General features: G+C 48.5%; 1 protein-coding gene across 3 annotated transcripts in view; it reads left to right on the plus strand.

The window, feature by feature from the left end:
* The first annotated feature begins 8,566 nt into the window (after positions 1-8,566).
* slu7 (SLU7 homolog, splicing factor) overlaps positions 8,567-14,837 on the plus strand; it is a 72,137-nt gene continuing 65,866 nt past the window's right edge. For 2 of the 3 annotated variants that reach the window (XM_085995401.1, XM_085995404.1), the window contains exon 1: positions 8,567-8,758. The gene's annotated coding sequence lies outside the window, so the exon portion shown is untranslated. Of the gene's footprint in view, positions 8,759-11,353; positions 11,436-14,837 lie in introns of all 3 variants that reach the window. The other variant, XM_085995402.1, reaches the window with a different exon arrangement.

Genomic DNA, 14,837 nt, shown 5'->3' on the forward strand with positions numbered 1-14,837 from the left:
GGGTAAGAGCTCTACTTGCCAAAAACCCAGCCATGGACAACTAAAGAGGTCGGGGGACAGCATCAAACTAAAGGAAAGGGCACACAGAAATAGCACAGATCCTCGCAAATGGGAAAGATACAAAACACAGCAAAGGGTCACAAAACAGATAGTAAGAGCTACAAAAAGGGAGTATGAAAAGAAACTTGCAAGGGATATCAAAATCAATATGAAGAATTTTTATAGTTACATTAGGAAAAAGAGGATGGCCAGGAGCAATGTTGGCCCCTTAAAATCTGAAAGTGGTGATATTGTCAATGACAATGGAGAAATAGCAGACACGTTGAATAATTACTTTGTGTCAGTATTTACAGTACAAGAAGAGGATAGCATGCCGGGAATCCCAAAGAAACTAATATTGAATCGGGGACAGGGACTCAATAAAATTAACGTAGGAAAATAAAGTAATAAAGAAAATAATGGCACTAAAGAGTAACAAATCCCCAGGGCCAGATGGTTTCCATCCCAGGGTTTTAAAGGAAATAGCTGAACACATTGCAGATGCCCTAACTATAATCTTCCAAAGTTCTCTAGATTCAGGAACCGTCCCTTTAGATTGGAAAATTGCGCATGTCGCTCCGCTTTTTAAGAATAGCAAGAGAGGGAAACCAGGGAATTATAGACCAGTTAGCCTAACATCTGTTGTGGGGGAATTGCTAGTCTATAATTAAGGATAGTGTAACTGAACACCTCGAAAACTTTCAGTTGATCAGAGAGAGCCCAGCATGGATTTGTGAAAGGTAGGTCATGCCTGACAAACTTGATTCATAGAATCATAGAAAGTTACAGCACGGAAGGAGGTCATTTCGGCCCATCGTGTCTGCGCCGGCCAACAAAGAGCTATCCAGCCTAATCTCACGTCCCAGCTCTTGGTCCGTAGCCTTGCAGGTTACAGCACCCCAAGTGCACATCCAAGTACTTTTTAAATGTGGTTAGGGTTTCTGCATCTACCACCCTTTCAGGCAGTGAGTTCCAGACCCCCACAAGAAGAAATTTCCCCTCAAATCCCCTCTAAACCTTCCACCAATTACTTTAAATCTGTGCCCCCTGGTTTTTGACCCCTCTGCTAAGGGAAATAGGTCCTTTCTCTCCACTTTATCTAGGCCCTTCATCATTTTATACACCTCAATAAGGTCTCCCCTCAGCCTCCTCTGTTCCAAGGAAAACAAACCCAGCCTATCCAGTCATTCCTCATAGCTAAGATTCTCTACCCCTGGCAACATCCTTGTAAATCTCCTCTGTACCCTCTCTAGTGCAATCACATCTTTCCTGTAATGTGGTGATCAGAACTGCACACAATACTCTAGCTGAGGCCTAACCAGTGTTTTATACAGTTGAAGCATAACCCCCCTGGCTCTTGTATTCTATGCCATGGCTAATAAAGGCAAGCTTTCCGTATGCCTTCTTAATCACCTTATCTACCTGGCCTGCTACCCTCAGGGATCTGTGGACATGCACTCCAAGGTCCCTTTGTTCCTCTACACTACTCAATGTCCTACTATTTAATGTGTATTCTCTTTCCTTGTTAGCCCTCCCCAAATGCATTACCTCACACTTCTCCAGATTGAATTCCATTTGCCACTGTTCTGCCCACCTGACCAATTTATTGATATCTTCCTGCAGTCTACAGCTCCCTTCTTCAGTATCAACCACACAGATGATTTTAGTATCATCTGCAAACTTCTTAATCATACCCCCTATATTCAAGTCTAGATCATTGACATATACCACAAAAAGCAAGGAACCTAGTACTGAGTCCTGCGGAACCCCACAGGAAACAGCCTCCCAGTCACAAAAACACCCATCAACCATTACCCTCTGCTTCCTGCCTCCAAGCCAGTTTTGAATCCAACTTGACACTTTGCCCTGGATCCCATCTGCCATGTGGAACCTCATCAAAGGCCTTGCTAAAGTCCATATACACTACATCAAACGCACTACCCTCATCTACCCTCCTTGTTACCTCCTCAAAAAATTCAATCAAGTTTGTCAGACACGATCTTCCCTTAACAAATCCGTGCTGACTATCCTTGATTAATCCGTGTCTTTCTAAATGAAGATTTATCCTGTCCTTCAGAATTCTTTCCAATAATTTTCCCACCACCAAGGTTAGGCTGACTGGCCTGTAATTATTTGGTCTATCCTTTTCCCCCTTTTTAAACAAGGGTACCACATTAGCAGTCCTCCAGTCCTCCAGCACCACACCTGAAGCCAGAGAGGGTTGGAAAATGATGGTCAGGGCCACTGCTATTTCCTCTTTTGCTTCGCTTAACAGCCTGCGATACATTTCATCCGGGCCTGGGGATTTATCCACTTTTAAAGCTGATAAACCCCTTAATATTTCTTCTCTCTCTCAGACCGAGTAATTACAGACCAGTCAGCCTAACCTCGGTGGTGGGCAAATTATTGAAAAAATTTCTGAGGGGCCGTATTATTCATCATTTAGAAAGGCACAGATTAATCAAGGAAAGTCAGCATGGATTTGTTAAGGGAAAGTCGTGTTTGAGTAACTTGATTGAATTTTTTGAGGAGGAAACAAGGAGGGTTGATGAGGGTAGCGCATTTGATGTAATCTACATGGATTTTAGCAAGGCTTTTGACAAGGTCCCACATGGCAGACTGGCCAGAAAAGTAAAAACCCACGGGATCCAAGCGAAAGTGGCAAGTTGGATCCAAAATTGGCTCAGTGGCAGGAAGCAAAGGGTAATGGTTGAGAGGTGCTTTTGTGACTGGAAGGCTATTTCCAGTGGGGTTCTGCAGGGCTCAGTACTAGATCCCTTGCTTTTCATGGTATATATCAATGATTTAGACTTCAATGTAGTGGGCATGATTAAGAAGTTTGCAGGTGATACAAAAATTGGCCGTGTGGTTGATGGAGAGGAAGAAAGCTGCAGGGAGATATCAATGGATTGGTCAAGTGGGCAGAAAAATGGCAAATGGAATTCAATCTGGAGAAGTGTGAGGTAATGCCTTTGGGGGGGACTAACAAGGCAAGGGAATACACAATAAATGGTAGGATACTGAGAAGTGTAGAGCAACAGGGGGACCTTGGAGTGCATGTCCACAGATCCCTGAAGGTAGCAGGAAAGGTAGATAAGGTGGTTAAGAAGGCGTACGGGATGCTTTCCTTTATAAGCTGAGGCACAGAATGTAAGAGCAGGGAGGTTATGCTAGAACTGTATAAAACACTAGTTAGGCCACAGCTTGAGTACAGCGTACAGTTCTGATCACCACATTACAGGAAAGATGTGATGCATTAGAGAAGGTACAGAGGAGATTTACGAGGATGTTGCCAGGAGTCGGGACTGGAGAATTTTAGCTATGAGGAAAGATCGGATAAGCTGGGGTTGTTTTCTTTGGAACAGAGGAGGTTGAGCGGAGATTCAATTGAGGTGTATAAAATTATGAGGGACCTAGATAGAGTGGATCGGAAGGACCTACTTCCCTTATCAGAGAGGTCAATAACCAGGGGGCATAGGATTAGACGGGAGTAGAGGAGAATGTTTTTCACCTAAAGGGTGGTGGGGGTCTGGAACTCACTACCAGAAAGGGTGGTAGAGACGTCGCATTTGAAAAGTACTTGGATATGCACTTGACTTAACCTACAAGACTATGGACCAAGAGCTGGAAAGTGGGATTAGGCTGGTTAGCTCTTTTTTGGCTGTCACAGAAACGATGGGCTGAATGGCCTCCTTCTGTGCTGTAAACTTCTATGATTCTATTCTAGGTATGGTTTTAATGCCAATATACCCATCCTAACCAATACTGCAGTGCTTTCTCATTTTTCTGTTTGCCTTTTGTGGGGAAATTGATAAAGGAGTTAACCCTGGCAAACAAAGCATCTGTCACCAGCTTGATGCATCAGTGCACCTCTGGTTGAGAAATTTGGGTTACATCCCCTGCTATTGCTTGAAAGGATTCAGTACATAGAATAGCAAGGCTGTTGTCACCTTGACACGCACGAGCAGAGCCATTCGTCCATCATAAGTTCAGAGGTGGGGGTGTTCGCTGATGATTGCAGTGTTCAGTTCCATTCGCAACTCCTCAGATAATGAAGCAGTCCATACCAGCATGCAGCAAGACCTGGACGACATCCAGGCTTGGGCTGATAAGAGGCAAGTAACATTCACGCCACACAAGTGCCAGGCAATGACTATCTCCAACAAGCAAGAGTCTAACCACCACCGCTTGACATTCAACGGCATTAACATCACTGAATCCCCCACCAACAACATCCTGGGGGTCACCATTGACCAGAAACTTAGCTGGACCAGCCACATAAATACTGTGGCAACAAGAGCAGGTCAGAGGCTGGGTATTCTGTGGCGAGTGTTTCACCTCCTGACTCCCCAAAGCCTTACCACCATCTACAAGGCACAAGTCACGAGTGTGATGGAATACTCTCCACTTGCTTGGATGAGTGCAGCTCCAACAATACTCAAGAAGCTCGACACCATCCAGGACAAAGCAACCCGCTTGATTGGCACCACATCCACCACCTTAAACATTCACTCCCTCCACCACCGATGAACCGTGGCTGCAGTGTGTACCATCTACAAGATGTACTGCAGCAACTCGCCAAGGCTTCTTCTGCAGCACCTCCCAAACCCGCGACCTCTTCCATCTAGAAGGACACGGGCAGCAGGCACATGGGAACACCATCACTTGCAAGTTCCCCGACAAGTTACACACCATCCTGACTTGGAAATATATTGCTGTTCCTTCATTGTCACTGGGTCAAACTCCTGGAACTCCCTCCCAAATAGCCTCCAGTTACCTCCACCACACAGACTGCAACGGTTCAAGAAGGCAGCTCACCACCACCTCCTCAAGGGCAATTAGGGATGGGCAATAAATACTGGCCTTGCCAGCGATGCTCACATCACAGGAACAAATTTTAAAAATTTCTTTCCTGCAATTTTCTGAAGGTCTGGCTTGAGTAGACGGCATTTTTCAGAGACTGCTTCCCTAATGAAGTGAAAGTGGTGCAGACAGATTGTCTCAGACATGTCTAGGTAGATGTTCCTTGGTCTAAAGACACAGATGGCTGGGTAAGGGCAGGTGTAGCAAGACTACCTCAGGCATAGAAGCATCTCCTCGTCGTGCCTCCTCAGATCCTCTTCTTCCTCCACTAAGGTGACCAAAATGGAGAAATCTACCCAGAGGGGTGCCTAACTTCAGAACGAGGTTTGGCAATTTAAATTACAGCCACCAACAAGCCACAGATAGACAATATGAATCTACTGAAAACTGCAAAAGTATGCCACAACAAAAATGAGCAACAAATGCAATAATCCAGACAAACTGAATGCATATTACTGCAGAAAAGCAAAGTTATTTAGCTAATAATGGCACTTCCCTTTAAGGGCGCTATACCTAAAATGGCTAAAAAGGCCTTCAAAAAGCAGTGTCCATTTTGAATGTGGTGAACAGTTTCAGCGCATGCCTGGTGCTGAACATGCAAAATGATGCCAAACACATACTTTACATTAATAAGCATGAATTTCAATGACTTTGAAGAAATCGTAGGGAAAGTGCAATCACCCTCTGCACATAAATCACAACCTTGATACAGAATGGGATTTTCTGTTTCAGGCAGGAAACAGGTCTAAATGCTGCCTGCTTGGCCCTGGTGCACCCAATTTCATACCAGTCTGTTCATCTATTGATCAAGGCTTAGTCAATGTGAACACATACTCCAATCACTTAATTCAGTTCTAGACTTATCTTTCAACAAGAGAAAGTTAGGAAGATTATAGCACAGATGGGTAGGAGGGAAAAATTATGTGACATGTCATTTTCATATTCCTATTAGGCAAAACCTTTTACCAGATTCAATGTTTTCCTCCATCACATTATACCTAAAACAACCACATTGCAGCAAAAGCATTTGTTCCAGGATTCTTAGCCAGACTGAGAGAAAAACTTTGAATAACTGTTGCTTTAAATTCTGAGGTGAGTGAACTCTGGGTAAGGGTGGGTGTACGCTTTTGGTGCACACTATAAACAAATAAACTGTAACTAAAAAACCATTAAAGAAACCTTAACAACTTAAATTAAAATTTGGTTGGCCGAGGTGATGATGCACTCCAGTCCCTGCGGTGCCCACCGGTCGCGGAAGGCCTCGAGCGTGCCGGTGGACACACGTGCTCCGTCTCCAGGGCCATCCAGGTGCGAAGGGTGGGTGTAGAGTTATGACTCTGGGAATAAAATGACAGAAATTACCTGCATTTAATTGCAATTCCATTCACAGCACACCTTGGCTTCCACAAGCCTCAATCTGCATAGTGGTCTGCAGGAACACTGTTTTCATTGGTCACTGACAATCATGTGTCTATTTGATTGCTGGTAATTATGCCAGAATTTTCAAGTCACTGCCTGTTTGTCGGAGGTTTCTACAATGAATTAATTTTTAAAGATTTCATTTTATTTAGCAATGTATATTTTTCAAAAGGACACTGTTTATAACATTATTTTAGCACTAATGTATTTACTTTGAAAGCCCAGCTATGCATTACTTTGAAAGCCATCAAGAGTCATTTTTATAGCAGAATGAAAATATTGAAATATATATCTTAACTTAAAAGATTGGATATTTATATTTATATACACACCCCATTAAGTATGTTAGTCGTCAGATCAATTGTCTAGCGATTTCAAAATATTGGAATTTTTTTTTCATTTTACCACTGATGTTAAATACTACTCTGATAGTTTTGTATATTTTCATTTTACACTAATTTAATTATTTTTTACTGAGAGTATTGAGACCCATCTTCCTTCATCTATAATATAGTAAACATCTTGCCTATAGTGCACACTTTCTGTAAGTCACATTTACTTCAGCCATCATACTTCAGCATATCCAGACCATGACCAATGCCACAGGAGATTTGATAGTTTGATAAAACATATTAGCACTTGTTACATCAATTGGATTAGTTGTATTGCAGAGTTAAAATATTGCTCAGCGGGGCTGTTTTTAGAAGTCATGTCCATCAAAGTAGAGTCTATGTTGATATCTCTCATTACTGAAATATTCTCCCAGGTGGATTTACTGTAATTGTTAATGATATTGTTCTTTACATCAAAAGCAAAATACTGCAAATGCTGGAAATCTGAAATTAAAACAGAAAATTCTGGAAATACTCAGCAGGTCATGCAGCAACTGTGGCGAGAGAAACAGAGTTCACGTTTCAGGTCGATGACCTTTCGTCAGAACTAGCAAAAGTTAGAGAGGTAAGAGATTTTAAGCAAGTGCAGGGGCAGGGAAAGGAGGGTGGGGAGGAAAGAACAAAAGGGAAAGTCTGTGATGGGGAAGACAGGAGTGATGAAATGACAAAAGGTATGATTGTACAAAGCAAATGGTAATAGGACAAATAAAGAAACAAAACAGGTGTAAATGGGAATGACAGAATCATCAACAGCTGCCATCTGAAAAAAAATAGGGCAGGAGTTATGGTCTGAAATTGTTGAACTTAATGTTGTGTCCAGAAGGCTGTAAAGTGCCTAATCGAAAGATGAGGTGCTGTTCCTTGAGCTTACGTTGAGCTTCATTGGAACAGTGTAAGAGGCCAAGGACAGAGAGGTCAGGGTGGGAGTGGAGTGGAGATTTAAAGTGACAGGCGACCAGAAGCTTGGAGTCACGCTTACGGACGGAAGTGTTCTGCAAAGCAGTCGCACAATCTGCGTTTGGTCTCCCCAATGTAGAGGAGACTGCATCGTGAGCAGCGAATACATTATACAAAATTACAAGAAGTACAAGAAAATCTGTTTCACCTGGAAGGAGTGTTTGGGGCCCTGGACAGTGGGAAGGGAGGAGGTAAACGGACAGGTGTTGCATCTCCTGTGCTTGCATGGGAAGGTGCCATCGGAAAGAGAAGGCGAGGGGCTGTTGGGGGTGATTGAGGAGTGGAGCAGGGTGTCACGGAGGAAGCGGTTCCTTCGGAATGCTGAGAGGGGAAGATGTGTTTGGTGGTGGAATCACGCTGGAGGTGGCGAAAATGGCAGAGGATGATCTGTTGAATGTGGAGGCTGGTGGGGTGGAAGGTGAGGACAAGGAGAACCCTATCGCGGTTCCGGGAGGGAGGGGAAAGGGTGAGAGCAGAAGTGCAGGAAATGGGACGGACGCAGAAGAGGGACCTGACAACCACAGCGGAGGGGAATCCTCGGTTGAGGAAAAAGGAAGACATATCAGAAGCAATGGTGTGGAAGGTGGCATCGTCAGAACAGATGCTACGGAGACGGAGAAACTGGGAGAATGGAATAGAGTCTTTACAGGAGGAAGGGTGGGAGGAAGTGTAGTCCAGGTAGCTGTGGGAGTCAGTGGGCTTATAGTGGATATTGGTTGACAGCCTATCCCAGAAATGGAGACAGAGAAGTCGAGATATCGATAATCCTTACATCGCTATTTAGTAAAATGTAGATTACAGTTTTAAATGAAAATGAGTGGTTAATCCTAATGAACAAGCAACACAGTGCAGCTGCATGAACTCTGCAGCCTCGCTGTGAGCTGAAGATGGCGGCTGTGGGCTCGCTCTATCAGGCTGACAGCTCCGCGGAGCGGCCGGAAGTGCGCGCCGGCCGGGCCTTGTTTACCTGCTCGGGCCGCTCGGCGAAGCGAGGTTTGGGCAGAGCGGAGATCTTCCGATCAGAGGCTGGGAGCGGTGGCGCGATTTTTGAGTAAAATTGGCGGAGGATCAGCTTAAGCGGCACCGCGGTGAGTTTCCAACCGGGAGGGATTTCCGGCCTGGTCTGACGGGGTCGATGTCCGGGCGAGGCCGCGGCTCCATTGAAGGGAAGGCCCCAGGCCCGGTCACAGTGCACGGGAAGAAGGCACGGGAGAGGAGGCGGCGGCAAATCATCTCCCACTAGACAAGTACCGTTAATGTGCCGGGGGGCGGTGACTGTTCGTGTACCGGGGGTGGGGGGACGGTGACTGTTCGTGTACCGGGGGTGGGGGGACGGTGACTGTTCGTGTACCGGGGGTGGGGGGACGGTGACTGTTCGTGTACCGGGGGTGGGGGGACGGTGACTGTTAGTGTACCGGGGGTGGGGGGGGCGGTGACTGGTCCGTGTGCCGGGGGGGGGCGGTGACTGGTCCGTGTGCCGGGGGGGGGGGCGGTGACTGGTCCGTGTGCCGGGGGGGGGGGCGGTGACTGGTCCGTGTGCCGGGGGGGGGGGCGGTGACTGGTCCGTGTGCCGGGGGGGGGCGGTGACTGGTCCGTGTGCCGGGGGGGGGGCGGTGACTGGTACGTGTGCCGGAGGAGGGGAGGGGGGCGGTGACTGGTCCGTGGGCCGGGCGGGCGGTGACTGGTCCGGGGGCGGGGGGGGGCGGTGACTGGTCCGGGGGCGGGGGGGGGGCGGTGACTGGTCCGGGGGCGGGGGGGGGGGCGGTGACTGGTCCGGGGGCGGGGGGGGGGCGGTGACTGGTCCGTGTGCCGGGGGGGGCGCTGACTGGTCCGTGTGCCGGGGGGGGCGCTGACTGGTCCGTGTGCCGGGGGGGGCGCTGACTGGTCCGTGTGCCGGGGGGGGCGCTGACTGGTCCGTGTGCCCGGGGGGGGGGGGCGCGCTGACTGGTCCGTGTGCCGGGGGGGGGGGGGCGCGCTGACTGGTCGGTGTGCCGGGGGGGGCGGTGACTGATCCGTGTGCCGGGGGGGGGGAGCGGTGACTGGTCCGTGTGCCGGGGGGGGGGGGGGCGGTGACTGGTCGGTGTGCCGGGGGGGGGGGGCGGCGGTGACTGGTCGGTGTGCCGGGGGGGGCGGTGACTGGTCGGTGTGCGAGGGGGGGGGTGTGCCGGTGGGGGAGGGTGACTGGTCGGTGTGCCGGGGGGTGGCGGTGACTGGTCGGTGTGCCGGGGGGGCCGGTGACTGGTAGGTGTGCCGGGGGGGGCGGTGACTGGTCGGTGTGCCGGGGGGGGCGGTGACTGGCCGGTGTGCCGGGGGGGGGGGGGCGGTGACTGGTCGGTGTGCCAGTGGGGGAGGGTGACTGGTCGGTGTGCCGGGGGTGGCGGTGACTGGTCGGTGTGCCGGGGGGGCCGGTGACTGGTAGGTGTGCCGGGGGGGGGCGGTGACTGGTCGGTGTGCCGGGGGGGGCGGTGACTGGTCGGTGTGCCGGGGGGGGGCGGTGACTGGTCGGTGTGCCGGGGGGGGCGGTGACTGGTCGGTGTGCCGGGGGGGGGCGGTGACTGGTCGGTGTGCCGGGGGGGGGCGGTGACTGGTCGGTGTGCTGGGGGGGGCGGTGACTGGTCGGTGTGCCGGGGGGGGGCGCGGTCGGTGTGCCGGGGGGGGGGCGGTGACTGGTCGGTGTGCCGGGGGGGGGGCCGTGACTGGTCGGTGTGCCGGTGGGGGGGGGGGGGGGCGGTGACTGGTCGGTGTGCCGGAGGGGGGGGGGGCGGTGACTGGTCGGTGTGCCGGGGGTGGGGGGGGGGCGGTGGCGGTGACTGGTCGGTGTGCCGGGGGTGGGGGTGGGGGGGGTGCGGTGACTGTCTCCTAATACAGCCGGCTTGGGGTTTCTGGGGTTGGTTGTTACTGTCTCCCAAACACAAATACGTCCCTGGCAAATTAATGGGAACATTGATTTTGTGCCACCTGCCTCAAATAGATGAATACATTAGTTATTAGTAACCCCTAACTCAGGTGTATTAGGTGAATGTAACCCCAAACCAAGATATATTAGCTGACAGTAACCTCTAACCCAGGTATATTAGCTGATTGTATGTTACTACATGCTCCTGTCCTGAGTACATTAGTCTTGTCAGGTAACTTACCCAGGCTAGGTGTGATGCTGGTTATTGTCAGTCACTTATTTGGAATGGGGGAGAGGATGATTACTAATTGGCGATGAGTGCATGAAGGGAAATCAACACATAATTTTGCCATACTGTAGTAAAGCGGAAAGGATCGATATTTATTTTTCACACATAATACAGTAGCAGACTTTAGTGAATTAAATCAGCGGATATCTCCAGACAGAAAGAGGAACTGATGTGTAACTGTTGATTGTAGCTGTAGTAGCCAGTCATATACTGGCTTATATGCACATGTTTATTGAGGGACGCTTGCAGGCATCTGGTGTGAGAGCGCAACGTAGAGGGTGCTTAGATGTTAGTTGCACTAGTTAGTCCCATTGTGGCTAAATTTGCTGGTCCCTTAATTATTGTGTCCCATTTACACTTCAGGGTTGCCTTTGATGGTAAGAGTGCCGTCGGGGAATACTGAAACTATAACTTCCTAGCTTCGGGTTTTTTGCGTTGTGCCTCTAACAGCAAAACAAAGTGGCTCGGTAATGTTTTCCATCTTGGTTCTGCCTGCAGGATTTTGCATTCATTATTGTCACCCTGGATGGACCTTCCCCCAACATTGTGGAAGTTCCTGGTTGGAATGATTAAACTACAAGTGTGTTTCTATTTTTGAATATCTAAAATGTTGTTTTGTTCTTGAATCTGCCTCACAGTATAAATGGGGCAATTTGGCCACCGAGCGAGCCTTGGAACTGTGAAGAAACAGCTTCCATTCAAAGGAGATTTCAAAGGGTTCTTGTACTCAGAAAGCAATTCTGTAATATAAAAGTGGTATTTATTATGTGAGCATAGTAAGAGGCAGATTCTGTAAGTAGCAATTTCAGTGCTGAATATGGTAAATAAACTGAAAAGCATAATTCTGTTTTATGAACTCCTTGGTGATTTAATTCTGAAAATATTATGTGCTGTGAGGTTGTACATATTCATTCCCATCTCTGCCTTATGGTCTACATAAGTAACTGGTTCCCAGAATTCCAAGAATCATCTCGACCTGTTTGGAGTCCTTTTTATTTACATCATGAACACACCATATAGTTGCACACGTGAATATAATATCAATGTTTGGCAGTTCTGGCTGCAGAATAGGGCGTGGAGGTCTGCATTGCCAATTTGTGTTCCGTGCAAATTTTAGGAAAGGACAAGGTACATAGGGTTTTACCAGATGGCAGGGTATCCAAGAGTGTAGGGCACGCCCAAGTTTTCATCCCAGTTTCCATCTGGACATGTACAATAATACCCAGGGTTAATGTGGTGCTAATATTTGTCATAGTATGAGCCTATATGCTGTGTGTTTTCTAAAATGTAATCTTTTAGTTGCTATCGCAGTGGGTGAAGTAGGTTGGTGGCAGGCTGCTGATCATCTATGTTGTTACTGGGTTTCAGGCCCTGTATTGCTTTGATGGGTCATCTGATCCCCCTGTAACTGCTTATTCTGTACTAGCTGCTTGTTTCTGTATTACTAACTGGCACTTCTTCAGTCCTTTGAAAGGGTCAGCAAGGTTCACCAGATGTAGAAAGACTCTGAGAGGCTGCTAACTCATCTGCACTTTCTGCCAAATGGGGCAGCAGCACATCCACTTCATCAGCCATCAAGCAGAAGGGTCAGTCATAGCCCACAGGTTCTGTTTCGTACTTCTACTTTGGGTTTTTCATTGCTTCACTTCTCCGTGCCCCCTACACAAGTGTTTTCAAAGACTGAAACTTTTTGAAATACATTTTGACTGTTTATAAAGGCTCACATAATCTTAATGTTCCATAAAGATTATGTCCCATTCCTTCACATTTGAACTGCAACCATTTAAAGGCTGAAAGCTCACAAGATTTGCTGCCTCCCACTCTCCCTTATTGCACACCCTGTGCAAGGTCCAGGCTGGGCATGATATTTAAATGTTATCAATGTGCCAGCATTGCAGAGTTTTAGCATAGCCATAGAAACATAGAAGATAGGAGCAGGAGTAGGCCATTTGGCCCCTCGAGCCTGCTCCACCATTTAATGAGATCATGGCTGATCATCCAAATTCAATACCCCGTTCCTGCCTTCTCTCCATATCCCTTGATCCCTTTAGCCTTAAGAAATATATCCAACTCCTTCTTGAATATATTTAATGAATTGGCCTCTACTGCCTTCTGTGGTAGAGAATTCCACAGGTTCACCACTCTCTGGGTGAAGAAATTCCTCCTCATCTCTGTCCTAAATGGCTTACCCCTTATCCTTAGACTGTGACCCCTGGTTCTGGACTCCCTGACCATCGGGAACATCCTTCCTGCATCTAGTCTGTCTAGTCCTGTTAGAATTTTATAAGTTTCAATGAGATCCTCTCTCATTCTTCTAAACTCCAGCGAGTATAAGCCCAATCGACCCAACCTCTCCTCATACGTCATTCCTGCCATCCCAGGTATCAGCCTGGTGAATCTTCGCTGCACTCCCTCCATGGCAAGAACATCCTTCCTCAGATAGCCATTTCTTTGCTCTCCTGGTATCCTCATTGGGCATCATGCTGTGATTTTGCTGGCATTTGCGTTGGGTCTGCAACATCAGCCGGTATAAAAAGAAGTTTATTATTTACTCTTGCGTTGATTTTCTCTTTGCCGTGCTTTCCTTGTCTGTGCTATCTTTTTCTGACTTTATCCTTCTCTGTTTTTTGTCCTTTTCTTCCTGTTCTGTTCCTGGCAGCCCTTGGCTGATTTCATTATTTTCTTTTTCCTCTTTCTTTCCTCACCTTTATTATTGTTATTTCCCACTCTTGCCCCAGCTCCCTTGATCTGAAATAGTTACAGTTGATGGGAGATTGATTAATTCCACATATCTGGTATCTGTGGTAAACCACTGTTTGTATTCCTGTTTGTCCTGTTTGTATTCCACTGTGTACATGCCTGGACATGCCTCGGCTGACTCCTCCCACAGGTCCTAGTATAAAGGTGACTGCTCCCCAGCCCTTTGTATCCTGGGCCTGTCGACCACTCGAGGCAGACCTCCATTCTGTTGTTAATAAAAGCCTTTAGTTACTCTTCTAACTCTCGGTCTTTTATGAGTAATTGATAGCGCATCAATTTTATTAACAACATTTTTATAATGGAGAAGATCCTCACACCAGCATGCCTGGACTTAGATCATCGGGAGGCGGACTCATCCACCAAGTTTACTCACTGGCTTAAGTGTTTCGAAAAATTCCTGACCGCCTCCGAAGCAATCAAATCGGACGAGGACAAACTGGATGTCCTGACCTCCAAAGTGAACCACCGAGTGTACTCGGTCATCCAAGACGCGACCTCGTACGCGGACGCTATCAAGCTCCTCAAGGACCAGTACACGCGCCCAGTGAACGAAGTGTACGCCAGGCACCTTCTGGGGAGTCGTAAACAACAACCTGGGGAATCGACCGTGGAATACCTTCAGGCACTGTCTGTGCTTGGCCGGGCCTGTGGTTGTAAGGATGTAAAGGCCGCCGTGTACACAGAGGAACTTATCCGGGACGCTTTTGTAGCGGGCCACAGATCCAATTACACCCGACAGCGACTGTTGGAGCAGAGTAACCTCGACCTCAACAAGGCCTCTGAACTCGCACTATCGTTGGATGCAGCCTACCAGGGCATGGATGCCTACTCCTCTGCACCGTGGACGCCGCGGGGAATGACAGCCTGGGACACGGTAGGACCGCCTCATAGCGCCATGCCACCCCAGCCACACCCCAACAACGGCCCAACTACCGCAGCAGTGTCCCAAGGCCAGACAGCAGTGCCCCAAGGCCAGAAATGCTACTTCTGTGGCCAGGCAAAACACCCCAGAGCGCGCTGCCCGGCGAAAAACGCGATCTGCTCGGGCTGCGGGAAGAAGGGACACTACGCTAGCGTCTGCAGGGCCAAAGCCACCCCGAACCCCAGCAGCGCCGCGTGTGGGCCATGCGGGCCGCCATCTTGGACCTCCCCGGCCATGTGCGAATCACCGGTACAGCAGCCATTTTGGACGCCTCCAGCCACATGGGGATCATGGACGCCG

Source organism: Somniosus microcephalus, chromosome 8, assembly GCF_052327205.1.
Source record: "Somniosus microcephalus isolate GS21.2 chromosome 8, FLI_Smic_1.0, whole genome shotgun sequence".
NCBI classification, from domain to species: Eukaryota; Metazoa; Chordata; class Chondrichthyes; order Squaliformes; family Somniosidae; genus Somniosus; species Somniosus microcephalus.